This window comes from Vicugna pacos, chromosome 9, assembly GCF_048564905.1.
Source record: "Vicugna pacos chromosome 9, VicPac4, whole genome shotgun sequence".
In the NCBI taxonomy this organism is placed as follows: Eukaryota; Metazoa; Chordata; class Mammalia; order Artiodactyla; family Camelidae; genus Vicugna; species Vicugna pacos.
Window position 1 is genome coordinate 54148412 of NC_132995.1, and position 18153 is coordinate 54166564.

The following is an 18153-nucleotide window of genomic DNA, read 5'->3' on the forward strand; positions in this document are numbered from 1 at the left end:
TTGGTGGGAAATAGTCCTGGAAATAATCTAGCGCCAAGTTACTGGGTCATTTAACATGTCATTTCCTTCTTCATTTAAATTGTTATGAATCACTTTAATTTTTCCCAACAGCCCTAGGATCAAAGGTTTACGTGGAATAAAAGTAAACCTGCTTTTATTATCCAACTGATAATACTTATTGGAAACAGACAGAAATTCATGATTTATAAAACATATTTGTATATATACACATGCCTCTAAAGTTTACAGACTGAGAGAGAGATTGGTATTTCATAGCAACGATTTTGGTAACTGCAAAAAGAAGCATTGCATACTCAAGTTATATACTAAAAGCAAACCTACATGCATTTGCTAGACAATTATGAGTTCTCAAAGGGAACAAGGAAGTCGATTTGGTTCATGTACTTAATTAACACCCTACTCTTCATTAGATCAAGCATTTTCTGGTATTGCTAAACTTTCCATTTTATCCAGAAAAAAGCTGTATGATACTTTTATGTCTGGAATCTGACTTTAAACTACAAAAAGGGAATGTAGTGCAAAAGGAATTAATATGCTGCTTTATGCATTTGATTATTCTTATTTGAAATCTGATAAAATTAGTATTGTCAGCTCTACAGTTTTATGTTTCCCTTCCACTTCCCATCCTTTGTTGAAAGCAAATTACAAATGCTAATTTTTTATTTGGGAACTTCATCCTGCCTCATGTGATTATACAGAAGTTGAGGACTTACCTTCTGTCAATATTCAAACTACTTAAAAGCTACATGATTTTTTTAAATCATAATACAAAGGTTTTAAGTTATTGCTCCAAATGTCTAGTGAGAGGGTAGCATCCAAAACGCAGTAAGACGGAGAACTATTACCCCACAGAAATCACTCTGACGTAATTTCCCATTGACTCATTCTTTCTGTTTTTCACTGGGTTGCCTTATATAAGCTCCATATTCCTAGCTATTCTTTCTATAATACACATGGTCCTGTACTACCAAAGGGAGAAAAGCAATCTGAGTTTTACCCCAAGAGAAACAAGGTAAAATACTCTATATGCTTACAGCCACAGGGTGTTAGTATCTGAAAAAGACAGCTAATTTCATCTATTGTACCTCAAGTACCATTTCTACAAGGCAGATGGAAAATGGACTTTAGAAGCATGTAGGTGACTAATATTTCCTCCCCACGCCCTAGGAAGTTTGTCGCACTTCCCTGCCGGGCACTGGCTGCCGAGCTGAAGAATCACCAGTGAGGCCCTAGCTGATGAGGCAACTTGAGTTTTCCAGGGATGTGAAGATTCTGTGCCTTTTTCAAATAAAAAGACCAAGAATCCAGAAAACAATGACTATCCTAACAACAGGAACTAGAGTTTTCTAATACCGGCTCAAGGAAAGCAAAAGTATGGAAGTATTGTTCCTTCTAGGGCTTGCAGTCCAAAGGGAAGACTTTACGTAGGTCAGTTAACCTCTCTTCCTCGGGGAAAGGCGAAGTTTTGGTGTCATCTGATCTGTCCCTCCTTTCCCTGATCAGAGGACTCTAGACCCAACTGCAGACTGAAGCAGACAGAACTGAGATCAATTTTCTCAAACTGTTTTGACGCTATGAGGCAAACTTCTCAACCAGAAACTGAATTAAAAGCATAAGTAAGCATAAAAGTGATAAGCCTTTTATATGTATCTGCCACTGAGGCCACTTCTGTATAAACTGCACAACAGAATATACTAAGGAACCGCCTAAGGGAACTTGTGGCTTAGATCTAACATCCTATCCAGGTCAAGACTCTCTTGATCTTTAACAGATCTCTCACCTCACATAATGACAAAAGTAAATCTTTTAAAAATATGAATGAGGAAGGAGAAGAACCAAAACTATTGCTGCTGTCCACAAATGAATGAAGGGAGGTGGGTGTGGGAGAGGGGCGGGGTGGTGGGTAAGGGTAAGAGGTCACCCGTTCAAAGTAAAAGCTTGACAATATTAAAACAGCCCCATCATGCCTTTTCCAAAAAGTTGTGACTTGGCTTAATAGCTAAAGAGAGAACATGCAAAAAAATGTTGATTTATACTAGTCACTAACAATCGCTAGACTTCAGTAGTTTAGTTTAAACCTGTAATAGAAAGGAGTTTAGGGGAAATATCTGTCAAAAGGACTTCCACTTCATCATTAAATATATCTTGGAGGTCCCGTTCAACTCTCTACTGCTAAAAGCTACACACTTCAACTACCCTGACCTCTTACAAACATTACAACCAAGAAGGAAATGTGAGAAAAACCAAATCTAGCAACATGGATTTTTCTCAATTTAAGTTCTATGCTTCCAATTAAGCATAGCCTGAGCCTTTCAAGTTTTTTATTCAAGCACAAGGTTCTATAAGCACGCAGTGCTTTATCTGAAATTATTGTGATGCTGAGAAATGCCTGGCAAAGGTAGATAGTTCATAAGAGGAAAGGTCTGTGCTCCGGAAGAGAGAATGGAATCATATTATCTCATGCTAAATATGATTATATGAATGACATGGTCCATGAAAGCACCATGCATCTATGGGCTGCAGAACAAAATGACTTAGAATCATATTCCCTAATAAGATGCCAAATTATCACACAAAATTGTTAGACCAGCAAGCTCTCTCCAGTTAGCACTGTTTGCCAGCCTCATTCCAGATATAAAGACCAGAAAGTCAGTATCAGATTTTAGTCACATCTACGGTACCAAGATCAAACTCTTAATTTCTCCTTTGCCACTAAATCATTTAATTTTCTAAAATGCTTCTCAAGGACCGAGATCAATGGCAAGTAACTATAGCAGCATAAGTTACTCTACCTTTTTAGGGTCCAAATCAGGACCAGAATTCACTTACTTTTTCCCCTAATCTACATATTTTAATAATTTTCCCATAGGAAGTTGGGTCTCTCATTATTCACCCAACTATCTTAATATTTCTAATACTCAGCAGCTGTTCAAGATACCAAGGGAACTTCCTACTCTTGTTGGAGGGTGATAGAAGCAGGAGTGGTTGTTTACACAAACTACTGTGATCACTATAAGCTATGAGAACTCAAGAATCGCCTGTGGCTGAATGTTAATAGGAAACTTAGACAGCATCATTGGTCTATTAGTAAAATTAAGGGAAGACATTTCCTAAATGCCTTGTCATCATATGACAGACTCGTCTTTGGTGGGTTGACATTTCTACAGCTCCACTACCTGCCTCTTCACTTCCAGAAAGTTACAAAAATCTTTGTGGGGGAAAGGGTCACTAAAGATTGGAAGACTAAGGAAAAAGGATGATTCTGCTTATACTTCCTATCTCCTTTCATAAACGACCCTCTTTTCCCCCCAAAGCCCATTAAAACTGGAAAGCATTTTCTTTAAGAGGAGGGCTTATGGCTGCCAATCTTTTGCAAAATACTTAATCAGAAAATCCCAGGATGTTTCTCCAGTAGAGTATTTTCTTTCCTGTCCACTTTAGAGTGACTGATGCTCTTTCTGTTACAGGCGTGGCTAAGGTTACAGAAACCTGGACAAAATTTAGAATGTAAGTAAACCGTGTCCACACACAAAAGTGAAAGAAATAAAAGTGTCATGTAAAAATGCAGGGAAAAAGTAAAAACCCTTGTGCTCTGCCTAGTTTACAAAGGGGACACATTCACGGTGCGAAAGAGCCTCAGTTCCTATTAACCAAATTCCATGTTTAAAAACTGAACACTCAGCTTCTAACTAGGAAATTTGTATCTAGCAGAAACAAGAAACCTCGTGGGTGAACAAAGCTCTAAAGTAATCTTGGTTACTTTTTATACTCTTGACATTTAGGATAGCAGAAATACAGTCTCCAGGGCCCCCTTGTTGCCACAAGAAAGCACTGAGACAGTGACCAAAATCTAGAAAGATCTGTGACATTTCGCTCTAAAGCATCCAAACACTTCAAAGTCTGAAGTCTATTACTTACTTTAATATGGAGAAATGTTAAAGCACTAAATGGTGAAAATTATAGGCCTTCACGTAGTGCCAAATGAAAAGATGTAAGAAATAGTCTCCTCTGACTATAAGGTATTTGGTGAAATACTGACTTTAAAGGGGGGGGACATTATCTTTGAAATTACCTTTCTATATAGAGAATTCTGACTCTAGAAGACCTCGGAGCTTTCTTAAAATCATGTTCTGACTCAATAGTACACCCTCAGTTTAAAGAAAACACTTAAATGAAATTTAATCTGCACCGAATCTAATTTCACTGTCATTCAGTCATCAACTCTGCAATATTAGAGGTAAAGGTTTACTGTGAACACTTTCATAGTCTTTGCCTCTGCTGTATAACTTGGCCCTCCCAGTAGTTGCAGTCTACTATTGCAAGACTTGGCTTGGTTACCGTCTAATAAGGATTATACCACTTTTGCAAGGTCATTCTTAGACTTTCAACCTCTTTCTCTCTCACTCTCTAATCTTGAAACTTGTGTTTGATTAAGAAATTGCTCTCACTCAAAAATCAGGAGTTGATTGAATGGGAAAAATAATACACACGCATGCATATGACATGATATGGAACATATGAAATGGATTGTGAAAGTGGGGGAGGAATGAACTTTATTGGCCCATAGAAGGGATGAGAGAATAAGGAGGGAGGGCTGGGGAGAAGAATGAATATGGGTGGGAAAACTAAAATGGAATGATTTAAAATGTGTAAATATACTTTGTAGCCTTCACCATTCACCTTCGTGATAGATACTTACAGGGAAATACAGGCAGACTACAGTGAGTTTCACTTTGTACCTGATGCTGCTTGTACCAGTTCTATCATTAGTAAGTCACCATTTAATTCTTCCACAGCCAGACAAGGCTCTCTGCTTAGTACAATCATAGTCATGACCTCACCTACTTTCCAGTACCCTCTGGACCCAAGTGGGTGGTTTTTAATCTCAGCGATGTTGCCGCCTGACACCTGCCATCTCAGCGTCCCCAGGCACAGCCGTGAAAATGAAATCTCCTTCATGTCCATGACGTGTGCCTCTGTTGTCTGGTTGATTGCGTCGTTTCCATGATAGGCAGCGACGGCAGAAATGGGTGTCGTGGGAGGGGCTGACAAAGGGAAAGTTGCAGCGGTCCTCCTGAACTGTTCTCTCCTTTCAGGTGACTCCTGGGAGGACCGTCCCCAAGGGCCTTTGAGTTTCCAAGGGTCAGAGATGCAAGCTTCACAAGCACAACTGCAGACAAGCTCCCAGGTGACCCATCACCTGCAGCTGCAGCGGGACCAGCAGTTTGACTGTGGTGACGGCAACGCCAGGCTCGGCCTTTCCTCCACCGTGTGGGGCTTCACAGCCAACACTGAGTTTGGAGACCAATGGCCGCCCCTCCAAGGTAAGAAAGGAAAGGAAGCTGTAGTCCAAGAGCTGGTCGTTCCAGGGCTGGGGGTGGAGGAGACAGTGGGGCCTCTGCCATGCCCCTTTCAGGTCCACTCGAAATCCCCAACGCTCTAACAGAGGGAAGCGAGCAAGAGCCTCAGATTTAGGGCTGGCTCTGTTCCAGGTCCTGGGTTTGCAAACTCTTGGTTGTTTTATTGAACCAACTTATTTATCTTCTGAGATATTCACATCTCATTTCCCTTGTCTGGCCACCGGAAAGTTAAATCTCCCTTCCAGGGTTGTTGGGAGTGTTAAGAAACATAGTTCCCAGAGTCCCTGATTCGATAAAACCTGCATCAGCACACCTGTGACTGTGTGATGTCTATCTGTGTATCTTGCTGGAGATTTAACACTTACACAATGCGTGCACATGCAGTGTCTCAGCTGAAATGCGGGACATTGGATGGTCAACACGATCTCTAGACCCCGTCTTCCCTCGCTTTCTCAGAAAGGCACGTTTGCCAGTGTTCTCTTCTCATCATCCATCCTCAAGCCAATCTTCCCATCAGATGCTCTCAGCAACAGTACGTTACTAACGTTAAGTCGCAACGTAAAAACTGACCGCACACTTCAGTCTCCTGTTGACTGTTTCACATGGCGGTTGTTTTTCTGTTTTTAGCCCTTTATTTAAAAGAAAGAACCACCTTCGTAGATGAGGTGAGCCCCTCAGGTTCTTTTCTGATACTCCATTTAATTTGTCCTCTTCACTCATCTCCACGGCCACGTCCTCAGTTTTCTTACCACGATCCCACTCTTCTCTGATTTTCGTAAATGAGCTTTCAAACCCTCACGTACATGTCATCTCAGACGTATTCATCTTTCCCCTCTACTGCTCTCAGTATCTCCACTGGAGACTGGGCCCGCCTGGTGCTCATCTGTCAGGCGATGGCCTCATCTGAGAAATGAGGAGAGGGGAGGTGAGAGAAGAAAGAGCACCACTGACCACCTTACAGAGATCTCATGGGAAGGGCTCAGAGCATGTTAGGGTTGTGTGGCCATGACAAGTGCCATTAGCCCTTGTGGTTATTTCATTGTGTTCCCTTCCCTCTAATCTCTTTTTCTTGACTTTGGCTTCCCACATCCCTGGCGAGGACTCAGCCCCACTGGCTCAGTCACTCTCTCTCCTGCTCACTTTCCCTGGAGGCCCGAGTATGAATCCAGGCATCAAAACAGATTTTGCTGCAATGCCTAGTCTTCATGCCCTTTATTCTCATAATCGCCCAGATCTAATAGTTCATGTTACCACCTTACCTCTCTTATTCCTCTTATATGTTTCTTTTTCCTTTTTCAAAGTCAACTCATCAGAGGCTGTTACAATGATGCATTGCACATCTCAGTTCCAATATCCATTTCTTCCTTTATACACACACACAATTGTGAGAGTTGTTGTATGTTTCTTAAACATCTTCCATGCCTTATTTAGCTTGAGTATGTATAAACATTATATATAGCGTATGAACATATATATGGGAAACATATACTGATACACATCTGTAAAAATTTCCCGTTTGGGACTTCCCCAGTTCTTTGCATGTTGAGGTTTTGTTTCAACGTTGAATTTGTTTACTTTCTACAATCCCTTCCCTTCCAGCAGTATAACCTCTGAATGTGCTGATTTCCTTGCCTTTGTCTTTTCTAACTGGGAAATTTTTGTTTTCATGAATTCTATTTTTCTTTAACAAATATTCTTTTGGCAATGTGAAGATGTTTTCCTCTTGGCAATCTTACCAGAAATACATAGTTTGGGGACGATCAACAAAAGTGAAAACTACCAAGGTGTCTCCACTGGCTTCACCTGGCAGGGACGTTTTGAGATGGCCTCTCTTGTTTCTGGACACTTTGCTTACTTGATGTTCCACTTGCTAGACGAGTAAGTCATTGTAAGGTCATGTATAACAGTGGATCCTGTTTTCTGTGGTGGTATCTTCAGAGCTGGGTTTGGATGCTTCCATTGGAATGAAGAACCCCCCCAAGGTGGAGGGTGAGGGCTCAAGTGCCAGCCAACATGAGTGTCAAGTCTCTAGCAACAGCAATGCCTCCAGTGTCCTGAAACAGAAGATTCTGCGAAGAAAAGTGCTGCGCAGCAAGTGGAGAATTGCATGCAGATTCCCTGGCCTTCAAGCTTAGGGGACAGAGGTAATCACATCTAGGCCCTTCCATGTACGTCTTCCCTGTTGCTCCTCATCTAAGATTACAGCTCAGACTCCACTCTCTTTTCTCTTCCTTGTTCCTTCACTGAAGAGTTGATCCTACCTGCGTCTGGTCTTTCCTCGGTTTTCCGTGGGAGTTGCCACCCTGCCAGGCCCTTCCATCCCCACTTTCTGTTTGTACTGTGAACTCTGCTGTGTTCCTGCTGCTGCTGCTGCTGCCCTGGTACTTCTTCTCACCTCTACTCGTAGCTACTGGGAAGCCCGGCCCCGCGGTCCTCCTCATCAGAAGAGCGTCATTTAGGGCCCTGAACACGGGGTTCTTTGCCTGAAATCACACACTCCCTTGGTGTCATTGCCTTCCTTTCCCTACCCTTCCTCCCTCCACTCCACTGCCTCTTCCAGAATCACTGACGTCATGAATCACATGCACATGGGTTGGGTTTTGCAGAACACAGCTAGGACAACCTTCACTCCTCGACGTCTCCACGTGAATAAAATTGGTACAACTGAGGAATGAGAACCCTGGTTACAAGAACCAAATATAAATCTCTGTCATAGGTGGGAGCGCTGGACTGGCCTGGAGTCAGGTTTCTCGCCAGACACTGGTGGTCAGCTCTGTGCTAATGTCCATGGGGCTCCCAGTGCCTCACTGGAGCTGGCATTAGGTGGAGGACGGTAGATGGCACCCTAAAGGGACATTGGCCAAAAGCAGAGGCACAGGCCATGTGTTGACAGAACACAAAGAGCGTGACGTGCCTAGGGTTTCAGACCTCTCTTCCTTTTACTCACATGACTCTTACTACATGTTCAGTGAAAGTCCAGAAAAAAACATGGGCTGAGTTGGCATCTGACGCCAGGGAATCTAGGAGAGCATCACAGTGAATTAACCTGGGGCAGATTTATGAAGACTCAGGTATACAGGATACAAGAAGATCATTGCCTCAGGCAAGGCCGTTTGAGAAGGCAAGTGATTTCCTCTAGACTGTGAGAAGGAAGGTGAAAAAAATCTTCATGGCCAGCGGGACAGGAGTTCATGGTGGAAGTAATGAAGCGAAGGAAAAAGAAAGGTGTGAAGTAGTGTAGGTCTAGTGGGTAGCTCTAAATCTTGCTATCATGAAGAAACGCTGGGTGAGCTTGGATCTATCTAACATGAATGACTTGACCCAACCCCTTGATATTCTGATTCTAACGTTCTGAGGTGAGGTTTGGGCATTAGTATTTTGAAAAGCTCTGCTGACATGCATCTAGGGATTGAAGGACTATGGATCTGGTGGAATATCAGGAAGCAGTAGAGGAGTGTCCCAAGGATCCTTGCTCCAGACAGCAGTCTGTTTCTGAATGTATATGAGGGATGCTCAGCCCATCCCTCCCTGGGACATGTGAGAAAGGCAGCACTTCGGTCCAGGTCAAGGGCAATCAAAAGTCAGTTGGTTGCTGAGGAGCCAGCGGTGGGGATCTGGCTAAGACTCTGCAGCAGCTGTGAGGTGGCGTGTCCCCAAACACTGGTGGGGTGAGGACAGGGGACCCTAGATTCTGCACCACAGTCTGCACGTTTGTTTCAGGAGGGATTTCTTCTAACGTGTGGATCTCACTTTTCCCTTCAGCCAGCCTGGGGCTCGACCTTCAGCTCCTCCTATCAAGACGATCCCGGGCTGCTCTTGCCTCTTCCAAACATGTGGTCATCCCCCCAGGCGCAGCCATCAACAGAACCCAACAGAGACCCACATTTGATCCCTCTGTCATTCTCCTTGTCCCTCTATCTCTCCTCTGTCTCTGTATCTCTCTTCTGTCTCTCTTTCACAGCTACCCAGTATTTTAGCTACTCTGAACAGATATTCCAATTTGGAAGAAACCGCATCATCAAATTTATTTTTCCTACTAGATGCAAAAAGTCTACGGCATGAAATCAAGTTCAAGTCCACACAGAACACTGCAGGGATCCTTTCCTGAGAATCATCATCACAACCACCAGCCACATCCCATGATTATTATTGCAAAACACTGATTTGATGGGAGAACTCCCAGGCATCAGTCTCCAAACGTTACCCATTGAAAAGGAGACCAGCGCTTTGATGGATACTCAGCTTTGAGAGACCGTAATGCTCACTCCTCTCAATTGCCATCCTGTTCACACTGGCATCTGGAGCAGGTGGAAGAAGGCAACATGTCAGCCTGGACATTCTCTGCCACTAGATGGGCTGTGCTCGGTGCAGCCGGCTTTGAACATGCAGTGTCCGTGCTGAACAGGTTTCGCTCGAGTTTCATCACAAGGAAGTTATCAGACAACTGTAGAATCTAGACCATTGAACAGGACAACTGGCCTGTCTTTTTCAAGCTGCCAATGCCTCCACAAATGGGATCACAGAAAGGAGAAGAGTTATTTTGGGTTCCAAAGAACTAAAGAGATTGTGCTACTATATTTCTTTAGTTCTTTTGAGCCCAAAACCTCTCCTCACCTTACTGTGTTTGTCTTTAATGGTGGTGACATTGACTTGTTTGCAGAGGACAGGTCAGTTGTCTGGCTCAGAATTCTACATTCTGCAGTTGTCTGACCCTTCCTCATGATTAAACTCGGGCCTAGCCTTCTGCCAAGGGCACCACATAGTGCACACTGTGTGCTTCCTAGCACAGCCCCTCTGGAGATGAAGAATGTCCACTTTGCCTGTCACCACTCTTGTCATCTAAGTACTGAACATTTGGCTATAGAGGGAGGAGCCAGTGAGATCCGTACATTGGAACATACGTTTTTCTGTCTAGAATCAGTCATTTGACGAGTAGCTCTTCGAGAGTGTATAAATATTTTATTCTACGATTCTCATTGTATAACAGTTTTACCGTCCCTGATCGATCCCTGATGTGTGTCAATGACCATATTTGTGTTTGTACAGCGGAACTTTTCCAAATCAGTCAGTTTATTTGTACTGCTGGCATTGTGCTGTGGAAAAGACAATCCCCACCCCTTCCATTTCATTAAAAGTTCTTTGGAATTTTACTGTGAAGTTGTGTATTTTTCAATTCAGTGTTATAATCTATGATTCTCCTGCCTGATTTAGTAGGTATGGATATATATTGATAGAAACATTCCTGTTTCTCCTCTTCATTTTCATATCTTAAACTCTCCCACAGCTTTTAAGCTATATGTACCAATTGTAGTAGATTGCATTCAGTGTTTGTTTTCTCTCTATTATTTCTGTGTGTGTGTGTGTGTGTGTGTGTGTGTAGTTTGTCTAGTATGTAGGAAGGGCTAAATAGCTAGTGTGTAGCACTGCACTAAAATATTTGTCATCTCAGTCCCTTAGTATGTCGTCACATAGTTTCAATGTGAAGTCGAAATTTTGAATGATATCTCTCAACTTCAGCTTTTTACCAGTGTGACCATCAAGGACATTATTCTACTTTTCTGTTTCCTTCTGTCTTTACCTGACACTTCTGATAATTTTCTAACAGTATTTCAACCTAGTCCAATGTATACCCTTTACATACCATTTTTTCCTACCTTGTCCCCGCCCCCTCCCCATTTTGTGTTAACTTCAGAAAAAAGTAGGGTAGGGACAAGAGCTGGAGGAGGAGCCCATGGGGGACTTTGGGGATCCCTACCTGCACAGGAGGCTGCCCCACCCCAGGAGCGTCAGTGGCCTCGTCGCAGAGGTCCCAGGCCCCAAGCAGGCTGCCCCAAACGCAGGGCACATGTACACCGGCTTAAATGTATAATTACATCTACTCAGTGGTGACCAGGTCTTCAAAAGTCAGACTTTCCTGGGTCACTTCTTGACATGTAGAGTTCATCCTTCAGGATTTCTAACGGTGGAAATGAGGGCTCCTTACCTTTCGCGTGTTATCTACTCATTTTCTCTTGCTTTGATACATGGACAGCTTGGCTGAATATGAAGGACGTGCCCACAATGACTCGCGTTGAGTTTTTAAAAAACATTGTCCTCCTCGGTATTTTGTTTGAGACGTGCAATGTAAACTGATTTTCTCTTCTAGTTGGAGCCAAGGAAGGTCTGGAGCTTCACAGGAATTGTTTCTTTAAAAATGTAATCTTTTACACTGGAATTTGACACAACATTGTAAGATGATTGTAAATCAATAAAAAATGTTAAAAAAATGTAATCTTTTAGCCCTAATAGGATGGGTGTTAAGGTTGAACATGGCAGTCCTATTTCTTCCAGATATCTATGACTTTCTCTCTGACCCTTTCTCATTATCTTTGACACATTTTCTTTTTGTTCAATGCTTTCATTTTTGAATTCTATGTGCCCTATGATTGTAGAGAAATGAGATCCTTTATACATTTTCATTGAGCCTATTTTTCAGAGAATTCTCTTTTTCTTCAGTTTTTCCCTAATTACTGCCAATTCTCGTTTCCTCTATCGCGTCTAAGTTTGTGTTCTGGGTTCCCTTTCTTGTCTGTGTGAGTCTTAGTGTGTGTGTGTGTGTGTGTGTGTGTGTGTGTGTGTGTGTGTATCTGGATCTCAAATAGGTTCTGTTTAGAATACTTATTTCCGAAATAGATCCTGTTTTATATTTTTTCTAAGTTTTTGATTGATTTTGAGGGAAGTCTTTTCATGAGCTGAAATCTCTAACTCTATTTTTGTTTTTCTCTAATGTCACCTTAGAAGAAATGTCTGCTCTGTGATTTTCCTTTCCGTTAAAGTAGGATTGACCTGTGTGAGACATGGCAGTTCTAGGTGGGATCTGATGCATCTTTAAGCAGCTTAGTCAGTTTGTTTTGTCTAGATCTCTTTGTCTTGTGCAATTACTGTAGCAGATGTAAGCTTTTGAGGAAAGGCATGGTGTGTCTCCTGGTTCTGAGATTCTATTTTCTTCCGGTTGGACCTTGAATTTCTACTGGTTGCTTCATTCTTTCTCTTCACTACAAGCATGCAAAGGACATTACCTTCATCCAGGTCTCACCGTGGCCCCCACAATTGTGCCTCCTGAAGACTGTCACCCTCTGGTCCTCTGCACTGCCCAACCCCTTCCTGGCAACTCCCCAGTCGTCAGAGCTGTAGTCCACCAGGTCTCAGGCATGCTGTGAGTTTGTCCCCTTGCTCATTTGTAGGTAATTTTTCCTGCGTTCCCTCCTTAGGATTCCCTCCCTGCTGTCCTCCCCTCTGTGTGTACTGTCTTGGCTGCTCCCTCTACTGCTGTGTAGCCCCAAGCCCTGGCTAAATACAAACCACCAGGAGTCCAGTGTTGTGTGGCCCCTGGTTCTTCACGGGAAGCGTTCTGCATGGTTTTGTTGACTCTAGCATAATCCCTAGCCCTCTGAAATCGGTGTTGAGAGATTCAGCTGCCATCATCCTGGTGGACTTGTAATCTCTAATCATTCAGTGTCACATGCAGAATATCAATAGGACACAAAAATAGACAGGACATCAAACAACAACAACAGCAGAAATAACAGAAAAATACAACATAAAAGAATTAGAAAGAACAGAACATCCCCATCCTTGTAAGCCATCTTCCACAATTATCAACTACTGGTGGACCTTGTTTCACTACAATCCCACCTACTTACCTTTTCCTGTATTATTGAAGTAAATGTCAGACCTCACACTTCATCTGGAATTACACCACTGTGTTCCCCTCCGTGAGGACTCTTTCTGAAATTTGTATCATAGTATTACTGCTGTTGGTAAATGGACTCAAACTTTTGAATATCATAAAATAGACAGTGTTCAAAGCTCCCATGGTTGTTTTTAAGTTAGTTTCTTTTTGGGGGTTCCAAAAACAAATCCACAAACTATAATCAGTAGGATATGTTTTATGTCCCTTCATGTATGTTTCTCCTGAGGTCCTCCCTCCCTCCCTCCTTCTTTCCTTCTCTCTCTCTTGCTGCTCCTGCTCCCGCTGTGTTCCTTGATCTCTTGCCCTCCTGTGTTTGCAATTCATTTACTCAAGTTACAGCCTTGTTTTTCTCTAGTAGCCCACATCCTGAGTTTGGTCCCTGGGTATACATCGGCATAACCTCCTGTCCTCCTTTATGGTGGCAGAATCCAGAGCAGCATTGTCCTAATACAAAGAAGGTAGAAGCCACACATGCAATTAAACATTTTCTAGTAGCTACACTGAAAACCAAGAAGTACACCAGAATTCAGAAACAATCGTACACATAAGACACTTAAGTATCGATTGCTACATGTTAAAGGAACTGTAATTCTAAAGCATTAAAATTGTATTCAATAGGAAAATTTTTACCTATTCGGTTTTAAAATTTACATTTAAATGAATTCCAATTAAGCAGAATTAAAATCCATCTCCTCATTCCTGCCAGCCTCATTTAAATATCCAGTAGCCACATGCATCTACTGGCCACTGTTTTAGACCTGGCAGATGTAGAGACTTACCAGGTTCATGTTTGACATGTTGGCAAGAACACCTCAGAGGTGGTGCGTGCTCTCTGATCAGGAGGCACATCAACTCCTGTGTGATACTTCTAAGAGTATTAGAGGCCGTTTTATTTCAAGGCCTAGATCCATTAACTGATTGTTTGGAGCAAAATGGTGCTAATCCATCATCACGAGTTACTTACCTGGACACTTCTATAGCGATTAACTTCCCCGAAATCGTACAGATGGTATACTTAGTGGTACAGCCTGGAGCTTAATGAGCTAATTCCTCAACATTTGTGTGTGGTCATCAATTAGTTTCTTTGCTTTTTCTTTCTTGTTTTCCTGTGCTCATATGAAATCAAGGTTTCAATCACACTGAAGTGTTTCAATGCATTGCTATAGAGTGCTTCCTGATACACCAACTGTCCTCTCTTTCAGCAGTGAACATGAATTTAGCCTGACCCCTACGTCCCTTTGCTAAGATCCTAACAGACTTTGAGACCTTTCCTGATATCACTAGGACAAGGTGTTTTTCATCTTGAATATTTACTACCGCTGACCTGGACTCAGTCCTTTCTTTAAGACTCTCTGGTGTCTTTATTTCCAACACAGTATTCACAGAGCAAACTGAATATCCTACAGATACTCATTGGAATTGGTTTATTTAGGCCTTTCCAGTGGACAGAGCTAGGAAATACGTATTCATAGTGTGTGGGTTCATGTATTCACCTACAGTCACCAACATGACAATTCAAGTTCAGAACTACAGGCTTTATATTGAAACTTCTTTGTCTGAAACAAAGCATTTTCACTTTTAATGACTCTTTGAGGAGTAGAAATCAATATCCTAGAAAGCCTCATTTCATTTCCGCACATTATATGAACACACGATAAAAGATACAGCAAAAATTCTGCTAACACCACAATGGAGGAAAGCAGTTTCTGGTTTGGTTACTGCCATCGGGTGCACATATTGTGTTTTAGTCTCTTGGCCTCGTTCTTCTCCACATTGCAGGTCAACAAGGGGTGCACAGGGGCATTTTCAAAGGCTAGAGGTGACATTCACGAATTTACTGGGGGTAGGAAGGGAGAAATTGTGAGTTTGAGATTGCAAATAGTAACTACTATACATACAATAAACAAATAAGTTACAGGGAACTATATGCAATAATGAAAAAGAATACGGAGACGAATATACCTATTTGTTTGTATGACTTAATCATTAGGCTGTACACCAGAAATGTGGTCTCCAACTCAAGTGTAATCAAACAAGGTATATTGAAGTATGCTCTAGCCTTCACTGAAAGATGTGCAAGTGTCTCAAATCCCTGGAGGGAAGTAGACCAGGGAAGCCTGATCTCTACAGACTCTCAAACCCATAGCCTGTTCTCTTCTTTCTGGCTGGGCTTGGGATGAAAGGACAATATTTTAGGAGTGAATTTTTAAATTTCAGCCTAACTGCAGCATTTCATATCCATTGAGGACATAGGACTAAGAAATTCTGAATAAAAGCGGAGTAAGCCGGAAAAAAATTAAGTAAAATCTGGAATAAAATAGGGCATCTGAATAAAACCCAGGACTTCCAATTCAGGTCTGCAACCATGAAGCCGAAAACTGAGACCCAGGCTTCCTCCTGGCGGATCAGCGACAGCACAGCCCCTCACACCTACCATTTACTCACAGAGACTGACGATGCCCTGGTTACAGGACGTGAGGTGTGAAGCCCCTGGCGATGCAGGTTTCCGTTGGGGGGACGGTGGGCGCGGCCTCTGCCCTTTAACCCTGAGACCCAGGGTGACCCGACGAGGGGGTGGCGCTGGCTGTGTCTCCGCGCCCTTAGCGGCCGGGCCGGGGCTTCCGACGTCCGGCTCCGGGCACAGTCGGCCTGGTCCAGCGGGGACGCCCCGGGCTGGGTTCCCCCACCTGCCCGCTGCCTGGACCCCACCTCCCAGAGAAGCCCGTTTCTGGGACCCAAGCTCCTGAGCAGGAGGCGGCAAAACGCGGGGAACGCGGCGTCGGGAGCCTAGGGACTGTGGCTGCGGGAGCCCATTGGCCACACAGCTTCGTTTCTGGGACCGAGACCGTCGGGGACCGAGAGCAGCACAAAGTGGGAGGCGGGAGCGGGACAGCACGTCCACTCCGCGCGTATCTGAGGCGCGAGTTCGCTTGCCGGCAGCTACGGAGGTGGGGCTGCGAATAAAAGACGGCTGGGCGCGGTCTAAAGGGAAAGCTGCAAGGAGACTCGAACTCGGATCACCGGATTCAGAGTCCAGAGTGCTCACCATTACACCACGGAAACGTAGGCGAGCCCGCCACTCCCCTGGAGAGCCAGGCGGCGATCAGCCCCGCGGGAGCCGAACGCGCCTCCTGCACGGCGCTCGCTTCCTCCGCGACGCCAGGGGGCGCCTCACTCGCTTTCCGTCGGCGCGATCCCGCAGGTTTCTACCTCGTGGATGAGACGACGTCCGCTCGGGGATGATCCACAGGCAGGGCTTTTAAACCTTGCCCGAAATCCACCTGCTGTGCCGGGATTACCTCAGGTTTCTGCTCTGAGGTAAAATTCCCGCCAGGAAAGAAAAGATGCAAAAAGCGTTCCTTACCTTTTGTGTTCAGCTGTCCTTTTCCCCCCGCCCTGGGAGCTCTGCGACCCTCAGAGCAGCCCTCGGGTCTCCCTGGGATTGCCCCGCCGTTGGACCGGAGGTGGAAACGGTAGAAGCCCGGCCGGCTTCCATCGGGGGCCTCATTCCTCTGCTGGGAGTCGTGTTCGGAGCCTAAAGACCCCTAGGCGGAGCCCCGCCAGAGCCTGGCCTCGTCTGCCCCGTGGGGGATGGTCGGGGGTAAGGAGGTGACAGCGTTTCTTCTGGCCTCTTTCCCCTCTCCCTTCTTTCTCCTCTTCGCTTTCCGGGTCCCTCCTTCCTGGCCTCTCGCGTCCCCGAGACTACAGGCGACGCTCGGTCTCGGGTGGGGAGCTCCGTGTACTGCTCGACTGGCTTCTACACGTTTCCATGCTCCTGACGTTTCAGGGCTTCAGCAGCCAGTGTGAGAGCTTCCAAGAGCGGCCCCTTTGGAAAGCCTTTCCCAGCCTCCCTTTGTGGGGAGGGTGCAACGCGCCATGTGAGCGCAGGGAAGGTGGTACATGGGGGACGTCTGCCCGAGAGGCGGGGTCGTCAGCTGAGGGGGCTCCAGGGTGGCGGGGACCTGGCGGCCAAGGCCATGGGGTCCCGCGATGGGGCGTCGTGTGCCGCTTCCTGGTGTCAGGCCCCGAGCGTGCCCCCGTGAAGAGCCAGCCCGTGTGCCCAGAGCCAGCGGGTCTGAATGGGCTTCCAGCCGAGGAGGGAGGGGTTGGGGAGCACGTTCGCTCCGCGTGGCAACAGCGTAAGATTTTATAATCCTGCTCTGAGCACAACAGGAGCCTACGACTGCTAATTGGAAGACCTGTGCTTCAAGCCCAGCACGGAACGTTCTAGTCTTACTTCCACTCATTCTCCTGCTTCTCAGTGTCCCAATCTACCAAGCCTCCCTCCTGAGCTGCTTTTATGCTTCAGGCAGCGACCTGTAGCTCTCAGTTCTTGTCCTCACTAGCTTTGCTCTGTGGGCGCAGGGCGTGCAGCTGTGGAAGCTCAGTCGTCCTGGGTATTGACGGAGCTCGGCCCAGCGCGATGGATTCTCGCCATCGGGGTCTCACCAGATGCCTCTGGTCTCTCTGCACCTTCTGGAGCAACCAACCACACCTTGACCTACCTGATGGGACCTGTGGATTCCACAGGACCTGCCATGCTGATGGAGGCTGAAGAAAGGGCGTGGATATCAACTTCTCAGACTCCAGGTTGGTGCATCTCCACAGTCAGTCATAACCAGCCATCACAGGGTGCCACCAACACTTTGATTTCAGGGTGTTGTGTGCTTACCGTTTTAAAACATTTAACAACATTGCTTTTTTATTTTTTTAATTTTTAAATTAAAGTGTACTCAGTTTACAGCGTTGTGTCAATTTCTGGTGTACGGCGTACTTTTTCAGTTATATATATATATATTACTGTTTCGATTCATTTTGCATTACCACAAGATATTGAATGTAGTTCTCTGTGCTGTAGAGAAGAAGAAGGTTGCTGCTTATCTACTTTATATGTAGTAGTGAGCATCCTCACATCTTCAATTCCCAATGAACCCCTTCTCATCCCCTTTCCCCCACTGGTGACCATAAGTTGGTTTTCTATGTCTGTGAATCTGTTTCTGACTTATAAATAAGTCCTTTTGTGGTTTTGTTTTGTTTTTT

At 44.7% G+C, this 18153-nt stretch overlaps 2 long non-coding RNA genes across 3 annotated transcripts; both read left to right on the top strand.

The window, feature by feature from the left end:
* Positions 1-3340: 3340 nt before the first annotated feature.
* LOC140698221 (uncharacterized) lies at positions 3341-9884 on the top strand. The gene is made up of 4 exons (XR_012075851.1): positions 3341-3528; positions 5118-5345; positions 7320-7525; positions 9422-9884. It is a non-coding gene; the product is annotated as an uncharacterized lncRNA (long non-coding RNA).
* A 6411-nt stretch (positions 9885-16295) lies between these two features.
* On the top strand, positions 16296-17854 carry LOC140698223 (uncharacterized). Of its 2 annotated transcripts, none has more exons than XR_012075855.1 (2): positions 16296-16431; positions 17479-17854. It is a non-coding gene; the product is annotated as an uncharacterized lncRNA (long non-coding RNA). The 2 variants fall into 2 exon arrangements; XR_012075854.1 differs by lacking the exon at positions 16296-16431 and adding an exon at positions 16641-16714.
* Positions 17855-18153: the final 299 nt, after the last annotated feature.